This window comes from Sesamum indicum, linkage group LG3, assembly GCF_000512975.1.
Source record: "Sesamum indicum cultivar Zhongzhi No. 13 linkage group LG3, S_indicum_v1.0, whole genome shotgun sequence".
Taxonomy (NCBI): domain Eukaryota; kingdom Viridiplantae; phylum Streptophyta; class Magnoliopsida; order Lamiales; family Pedaliaceae; genus Sesamum; species Sesamum indicum.
Window position 1 is genome coordinate 22,200,209 of NC_026147.1, and position 9,820 is coordinate 22,210,028.

The 9,820-nt window shown below is 34.4% G+C and overlaps 1 pseudogene; it reads left to right on the plus strand.

Annotated features, from left to right (window-relative positions):
- Window positions 5,138-9,233, plus strand: LOC105159186 (annotated as a pseudogene).

The following is a 9,820-nucleotide window of genomic DNA, read 5'->3' on the forward strand; positions in this document are numbered from 1 at the left end:
GGTGAATCATGTTCGTGCATGTGCCCCTCATTTCTGCTTTACAAATTGTTTGGAGACTCTCTCCACCGTCGATCTCTATTTCCGCTGCTCTGGCCTAATTTATTTTTTTTCAAAAATCTGTATATATATATATATATATATAAATTCCTAGTTTGTATTAGATTTTTCTGTTTTAAATTTATGAAATAAGGTATTTTATTTTAAAAAAATTATGATCTTGATTGTTTGATGAAGATGTAGTATTTGGCTATGTAACTTAGTCAAGACTTGTTTGTTCTTGCATCTAATTATAAAAAAAGATTTATAATTTATAACATATTAAATCTTATTTTTGAAAAATATATGTTAGTAATAAAAAAATTTATTATTATTATAAGTAAAATCAAAGAATGTACACCACATTTTTTCTAAAGAAGTTCGTAAAATATAGCATTTCTTATTCTAGAAATTTGTAATCTCATGCTGGAAGATTCTTACTTAAATTAAATTTGATTGAATGAAATTAATCGCATGATAAGTATGACATATTGTCATGTGATTGGTTATATTTATTCAATTGTGCACCAATCACATAGCAAGTGTAATATATTTATCATATAATTAATTCAAATTTGATTAAATACGATCCGAACTAGAATTTCCTCTCTTGCTCAGAAATTTTAACAAATACATCAATTCGGACCAATCACCAAGCAAGAAATAAGTCGGAAAAAAACCATTACATTTAGAGCGTATATAACTAATTTTGCTGGTCGATTATGATCTTCGTATTTAACAAATATATATATACACATATATATATAAACAACATAAAAAAGAACTTTTCATTGTTTCAAAAGGACATATATATACGCAACTGTCTCAACATTTCTTGTATGAGAGAGTTTCCAGGTTCTTGAAGATACCCTTAACCAATATGGACGGAGGGGATGGTTTGTGAGGGTAGTGCTCTTTAGTTTCAATCGCCTTCATAATTGCCCACGATTGTGATTTGAGCCAAGTAGTCGATGAATACTATGCCTATGTGGAAGTACAACAGCAAAAGCTGCCCAGTTGCGATCGATCTTCAACAGTGCTCATCAATTTGAGTGGTGGGATCCAACTTCCCTGACATTGGGAGCCAACCAGAAAAACATCATTTTTCTTCACGAGTCTGCTTGGACAAGCCTGGAATTACTATTGTTCCTCAACCATCACTTTCTTGTTCCAAATCTACCTACCTACACTTACACTAAGCTGTCGGTACATCAATTTTCTCTTATGTTGTAGGTCATTGTTAAGTCCCCAATCACAAATTTTAGTTTGCATTGAGTTGGATCACAATTAAATAAATTATATGATAAGTGAATTAATGCACTTAATATATTAATGGGGATATATTTAGCTAACTCAATACTACAATGACAAAATATTCAATAAGTTTTAAGATTCAAGTTTACTTTTCCATTCGGATCAAGCTGCGCACTGGCCCAACCCGACTTGAGACCCAAAACCAATTTTGTTCAATGGCTTCATACTTGGGAGTTCAAAAGTCGGGATAATGACAGGTGGACCCATACAAGTAAGAACATTGGCCTTATAAATACTTGAAACTATTTCGGGCAATGATACGTCATTGATTACTGAATTTGACAGTAACTTATAAGCTTTCCTTATGAGTTTCCGAACTCGTAAACTGATTTAAACAGAATCTTTGTTGAAGTCACCGAAGGAGTCTAACAAGTTTCTTTCTTCTTAGGTCCCAAAACACGGGATCTGGACTAAATACATGAGAAATAAGTTAAATACAACTAACCGGCAAAAACTTTAATGAACCAAAAGTTCTCCTAAATGGAGGGGGCAACTTGACTCCTAAGCTTTGGAATTTACATCCTATCTGTCTCACTCTCACAAAATATAACTGACGATTGGTCTTTTACCAGTACGTAATGAATGCTTTGCTCCAATTTACTGCTGTAAAAACATAGATTATGAATTACTTTTTTTATTTATAATCAAATAGTGTCTTAACAAAATAAATAATTATCAGGCTAAAAATGAATTGGAAGGTCTGAGCTTATTATTAGAAGTTCAGGGGCGGACTGCCATTTTTTGGAGCTTTTTGCCCTTTAATTATCATTTCACATGGCGTAAAATGCTATTCACCCTTGTAATAAATATAAATGTAATAACATTTGCTGTACATGTTTTATTAGCATCATGAATCATGAATTAATTAGTCCATTTATACACACACTCAGCACACAATAAAGATAGTTAAATACTAGTAATCAAGTAAATGCATTTTTGGAGGCAAAAATCACAATCTGTAAACAAGAAATCAGAAAGAAATTTCCAAAGTTGGAAATGTGCCGAAAAAATCCTGTTCATCTCTCAACAACTGGCAGCAGTGTCTGTACATTATGTGCTTTGAATTAAAACTGTGGCCAAATGTAGAGGAAATCGTTGTCAAAACAAGGTGTTAATTAGAGAGCTAGGAAGCATACTTAAGAAAAGAGATGCAGACAGTGATATTACAGGTGTACCTAGCAAAAGTTGACTATGTTAAGCGTATCTTCAAAGTACCATGAAAAATTCTTATATACATGTGTTGTTAAGGTCTGCCACATTCACAGAATCTACCATTTCTTGCAACCTTTTACTGTACCTGCACCATCTCTTTCTACTCTATAAATACTCACTCCAATAACCCAACCCCACATCACACACATCACTTAATTCCTATCTACCAAGAAATACTTGTTCTTCTTGAATTGATCATATAGCTAGAAAGAATGGCTAAAGCCAAGCTCAACCTTTGCACTTATTCCATTCTCATTTTCCTCGTTTTCTCGTACGGGATTATCCCCACGGAGGAAAGACTACTAGAAATAGAGAAGAACACCAGTTGCTGTTCGATTAATGCAGTGATCAGGACTGCAGGTAGAAGAATGCCTGTCGTCAGAAGCAATGATCGAATCTCAGGCGATGAGTTCTTGGACGAAATTTCACGTAATAAGGTAATCGTGGATAGTAAAGATGAAGAAATAAAAGGCACGGATTTTGCCCCCACGACGCCAGGCCACAGCCCCGGGGTCGGGCATGGTAACGGACCGGCGAGCGCAGGGCCTGAAGAGTAGAGTATATGTCTATATCATGTGATGAAAGACCTAAAACTGCATGTAATTATGTTAGATATGTAGCATATATGCATGAAATAAGTACTATGGTCGATGCCTCGATGGCTAGTGTTTGTGGTATTTGATTAGGATTTTATCTCTGGTTCTAGCTAGTATTATTTTCTAGTTGTACTATGTTTTATATCAATTAATTAAGTTTGAGGTATGTAAATTTTATTATGTTTTAAAGTAATTAGTACATTTATCAGTTGTTCTGTTCTTACACAACTTATATAGTTATGACGACTGTTGTATTTTATTTTTATATACAGGCACACCAAATTTTGTAATTTTTTTAAAAATTATACATTAAAGTTTATTTTTTATATATTAAACCCACCGATTATTTTAATTTCACCTGGAATAATATGTGGTTGTGAACTCAATGTAAAAGTATAATTTTTAAGCCCAAAACTTTCACTTTTGAGTTCGTCCCTAATTAGGTGTATGCAAGATATTCGAACCTACGAACAATGGATTGCATAGCCTAAATGAAAAAGAAAACGATGGGGAAAAAAATTGACGGTACGTTTAAATAAATGAATTTAAATTTTGAGAGAAAAATTGAAATGGCCCTATGTTAGAAAATTTGGAAATCTAACACTAACTAACAAATCATAATCAAATTTAGGGTCAAAGAATTTAGAACTAATCCAATATATCAAAACAATTTGGTTAATAGAAATTTAAAATCCATATTTCAAATTTATTAAAATCTTTTTGAAGTGATAATATATATGATTATTATCAATATCTCAATAAATTGAATAATACATATTCAATCAATATATTAATATAATTAAAAATAATAAATAAATTATGATACATTAACTCATACAAAATATGACAAATACCTATACCACGAGTGAGATTCGAATGGGCTATCAATGTGTTAACTCTTACATGGGAAATCAATTTGGCACAAAATTTAAGAGTTCCTAAAGTGAGTTGGGAAGTACAAAATACATCAGTACCAAAATACGAGGTTTCCTTTATATCCAAACACTGAAACCCATAATTTCCAAAATTTCTGCCCTTCTCAAATTTGCTCAAATTGGCACAAAAAGGAAAAAAGAGCGGCTTGCCCCCAACGAAAATGAAATTCCATTCCAATTCCCACTACTCCTGCTAAGTGCTAACTCACATTTATTTTTCATTATTAGATTGAATAATTTATCAATATATTATCTTAAAAGTGTTTACTTTATATTATAAAAAATCAATTTTTAATCTCAAGTTCAATACAAAACATTGATTCATTATCTAAGTGGGTTGAGTTATTCAATTTTGATAGTCAAAATAAATATAGTATAATTAAGGGTAAATTACGATGACTCTCTTGAAATTTGACAAAATTATGAATATTTTTTAGTTGTTTGAAAAATTACAAATACCTCATGATATATGATAAAATTATGTAATTCTTGGATGGTGGTATGAAATTATCAACTTTGCTCTCACTGTAATTTTTTTTAAAATAAAAATTTATAAAAAAAATCAGGCAGGGTGAATGAAAATTTTTTAAAAATTACAAAAAATATTATCTACGTAGTTCATAAAAAATAAATAAAATTATAATTCTTAATTCGCAAGGTCATTTTAGTTGGATCATCGTAAAAAATGGATGGAAACCTAATAAAAACTAAAAGATTGAGTTAATTGTTAGACAACTGTTTAAATAAAAAAAGTGTTGGTAATTTTCAAAAGAATGGGGCGTATTTATAATTATAGAAATTTTAAGAGAATTTGTTATAATTTATCCTATAATTATAAAGTAAAGAGAGCCTTAAAAAGAAAAAATAGGAAATCATTAAAATTCCCCGAAAAAGTAAAAATATAAATACATTCCAATATATATCCCGGACCGAATCCAAACATAATTGTATGCGTCTAAGGAAATGAACGGGTGAGATGGGAGGGTGGTTTCCTGTATCCAACGGCTGTGAGAAGTTATGCGTCATCTCAGGGCTTCCCATGAAAACCTCAAATCCTCTCATTCAGCCTCCACACACCCCACCTCTCTCTCAGAAACTCTTCAGATTCACCTATGCATACAGACATACATACACACACCTTTCCCTAATATCTATCTATCTATATTATATCTCTTTGAATTATCTATCAATTACCCCCCATTAATTACAGCACTCCGCTTTCTGATTGTGGGATTAATTTCTTGAAGATGCAAACGAATAACGGTTCCGAATCTCAACAGAGTAGCTCTAAGGACAATAATATTAATAATAATGAGAGTGGTAATGCCAATAACAAGGTGGTTGCGCCGCCTCAGGTAGTCGCCGCCGTTCCCGGCCAGCAATGGGTTGCGATGCAGTACCCCATGGTAATGCAGCATGGGATGATGCCGGCGCCGCATTACGCCCCGCACTACATGCCCTATCACCACCATCACCCCCCCACTACCCCCGCCTCCTCCTCCTCCTCAGCAGCAGCAGCAGAGCGGTGCCACCAACGGAGGAGGATCCAATGGGGAGAACCGCACGATCTGGGTTGGTGACCTCCATAATTGGATGGACGAGGATTATCTCCGCAGCTGCTTCGCTTCCACTGGAGAGGTATATTTGTGAATTTGTCTTATTTTTCTTTATATGTATATATATACACATGTATCTCGTTAAGGAGCTGTGTTCTGTTAATGGGTTTTCGCCGTTGATATTTAATTATTTATTTATTTTATTGGTTAGGGTAGATATGATGGTTTATGAAGTAGAAGTAGGAATAAAGCTGGCGTTTTTAATTTGTTGGAGAAGCGGGTGGTTTAGCTTTGTCATTGATTACTTATAAGACAACCGCATTCTTTTGTCAGGATCAGGATAAGAACGCTATTACCATATATACTATATCTGTATATGATCTGCATTGTGATTTATTTTCAAAGTTAAAAACTTAAACTACAGTGTTCACTTCTGTTTTACTGTTTTATAATGTTGTTATTGATTAACAGTATTGGATACACATTAATAACATCATGATAAATTTTAGGTAAAAGTTAGTATCTTTAGCTGCCAAAATAGTTCTTTTTTAGCATTAGTTATTGCAATTTGATCTATGGAGCTTTTTGGTATTACTAGTTTTGAACTCATATCAGTGCAGACTGCTTTGTTGAGTAGCAGTTAAGCCCTATAATCCTGTAGATTGTGTTTTCGTTTTCCGTTTTCAGTTTTTGAAACAGTAACTAAAGTGAAAAACATGTTTATTTATACGTATTCCAATTGGAATTATACTAATTTAACACCACAAATCAATTATAAAACACAATCTCATTAACTAATCCAAACCTATTCTCATTTCAAACGAAAATCTATACAAAATTGAAAATACATATTTTCCACTGAAAAGTGGAAATGAAAACACAAACACAATAATGTCCACATTTTTGTTCCATTATTTCTGGTTTAAGTCAGCTGTCACCTTGCATTTTTTCTTTTTTTCACTTTGATATATATGATGCTGGTGCAGGTTTCCTCCATAAAGGTTATTCGCAATAAGCAAACCGGGTTTTCTGAGGGATATGGATTTGTGGAATTCTATACACATGCTGCTGCTGAGAAAGTTCTGCAATCTTATTCTTGCCTTGCTATGCCTAACACTGATCAACTTTTCCGTTTGAATTGGGCTGCATTTAGCATGGGTGATAAACGTTCAAATAATGGTTCTGATCTTTCTATCTTTGTAGGAGATTTAGCGGCAGATGTTACTGATACCTTATTACATGAAACTTTTGCTAGTAAATATCCCTCTGTTAAAGCTGCTAAAGTTGTCATTGACGCCAATACTGGCCGTTCAAAAGGCTACGGTTTCGTTAGGTTTGGGGATGATAATGAAAGATCACAGGCTATGACTGAAATGAATGGTGTTTATTGTTCAAGTAGGCCCATGCGCATTGGTGCAGCAACACCAAGGAAGTCATCTGGTTATCAGCAACAATACTCATCACAAGGTATCCGCCGCCAATTCTCTGAAAAGTGCAACTATATTCTTGACTTAGCTTGCTGTGTTAATTGACTCTGGATTTATATCAGGGATTGGTAACTGCATAAAATCCAATTTTTATAGGTTCATTTTAAAGCATAGAGTCAATTGTTCACTGGTTATGTATATAAGTACATATCTTTATATGTATGTATGACCCAGTTGGTTGCAGGTAGAAAGTAAAATAAGACTAGTAATGTGGTAAACCAACAGTTCAGGATTCCCAAGGGGATCAAAGGTGAAGAAAAGGGAATGATAGGACGAGATGACTCTCTTAATGTAGGATCCAGTCAAAATTTCCTTTGCGCATAGGAGGAAAGGAGAAAAGGGATCTCCTTTATGCCACTTGTTCTACATATGAATTATTGGGTAATGATGTGTTTGTGTGAAAATTTCAAGCTGTTTCTCTGCGTTTACCTGAAATGACTCGTTCTTGCAAGCATAACCTTTAAAGATTAAGTTTACCAAACAAAGTGCCAAGGCAATCTTGTTTCTTGCTAATTGTATTAATCAATGACTGGTATCCTACTATGTGGTGGGGATAGTTAAAATAATTTTGAGTTGGTAGAGAGTTGAGATTGTGGGTACAGTAGTTACTTATATGTTGGTATGTCCATTTTTAATTTGAATAATATTGTTCTGATAGGTGGATACTCAAATGGTGTCTCAGCCCAGGGTTCGCAGGCTGATGGAGATTCTGTGAACACAACAGTTGGTTATTCAATCCATTTTACTTTTCTTCTTCTTATTTCTAGAAATCTTTTGGCTAACCTATTATTTCTTTTAGATTTTTGTTGGAGGACTTGACCCTAATGTTACTGACGAAGATCTCAGGCAGCCTTTCTCACAATATGGTGAAATAGTATCAGTGAAAATACCAGTTGGAAAAGGATGTGGTTTTGTTCAATTCGCTAACAGGTAATCCACTAGTTAAAATAGCCCTCATTTGTCTTAAATTTATATATCGAGCTTTGGTTTGCTAGTTTAGCTACAATGTGATGAACCTGAATACATTTTGACAGAAATGATGCTGAGGAGGCCTTGCAGCACTTGAGTGGTACAACAATTGGAAAGCAAACTGTGCGTCTTTCTTGGGGACGTAATCCGGCAAACAAACAGGCACCAAGTCTTTTCACCTTCTCATCACTTCTCTATTAGTGTCGCTTCTGTGTACATATGTTTATGAACCCGAGCTAAACTTTGCAAATTCAGCTTATTACTCAGTTTTCTATAGACAAACATTATCTGAAAGAACTTCGTTTGTATTAACAATTTGATCATAATCAGAGGTGAAGAAGCTGTAAGTTCGTTTCAAGATAACTTGTACGCTAAATTAGGTATCAGATTCTTCCACACCAGTTCTAGGCTGATTAAAGCCATCAAAATAGTAATACTAAGGAAGTTTAACAGTAAATTCTTGCTCAAGCCAGACCGAACTAATTATATAACAATTTTAATCTAGTCGTCGTGTAACTGGCTTGGTTTTGATGAATGCAGCCTGGGCTAGATTTTCCCATATATACTCTTGCAGTTGTAAAATATATGCTGTCTCACATACTTTGCTGCTTTACTTATTCTTTGCTCTATTTTGCAGTCAAGAACTGATTATAGCAATCAATGGACTGGGGCATACTATGGGGGGCCTTTCTTTGATGGCTATGGATATGCTATGCCACCACCTCATGACCCCAGCATGTATGCTGCAGCTGCTGCTGCATATGGGGCTTATCCCGTCTACGGGACCCACCAACAACAAGTCAGCTGAAGCGCTGCCCTAAGAGAACAAGGACGTTTGCTGAATCTGGAGCACCACATCGCATGCTTCACATCTCCGTTGTGTGCTTGGGTGTATAAAAAAAAAAAAGAAAATTAATGATCCACAACAAATGTGGAGCGGAACTGAATTTTGACCTAATTAGGTAGCTCTCTAGGAAATCCAGCAAACATTTGTTTAGAAGTGTGGAATTTGACACAGAACTTCTTGATTGGAATAAATGCTCTTCCAACGATACTGCGCTCGACATGCTTGTTTGTTTTATATGGTTTTGCCCCGACTTCTTATGCATATTGGAATTTGGAGCTAGAGCTCCTGATTCAGCTTTTAGTTTTGTTCTGTTTTCTCTTTGGCAATGTTAATAATGCAGGTTGTCTAGAAACCTCTAAAACAACGAGGTTCTTGCCCGTTGAGATGGTGGGAACTGTCTGCGGTTGAAACGAGGAAGTAGGAAAATTCCGACTAGAGAATGCACTTTATGTTCAGCTCTTTAAGTAGGTGAATTCCGCGGATGACGTCGCCTGTTTTGCTTATTATCGATTCCCTTCATTGGATTCTCTTTGTTTAAGCATTTCTAAATTCCATTTTGTTCAATTTAAAATTTTCAAAGCCCGATCCAGATATGCTTATTTATTTTTTGACGACACATATAAGACAAGTACAGAAAATATGACTTAAAAGTTGTTGTTTATGGCTACCCAGTGGAGCTGAGGAGGCTCTTTGAGTATGTTTACACATATGTTTGTTTGGGGCAAGAAGTGAGGACCATATTAGTAATTGAAAGCTGGCGAAACCAAATCCAAAATGCTAGCAGACAATGACAAGTCTATATCTTAAAACCTTCTTTATACTTTATTCTTTCTCTGTTTCTTGTTTCTTTTTAAGTTTAATTAATTTC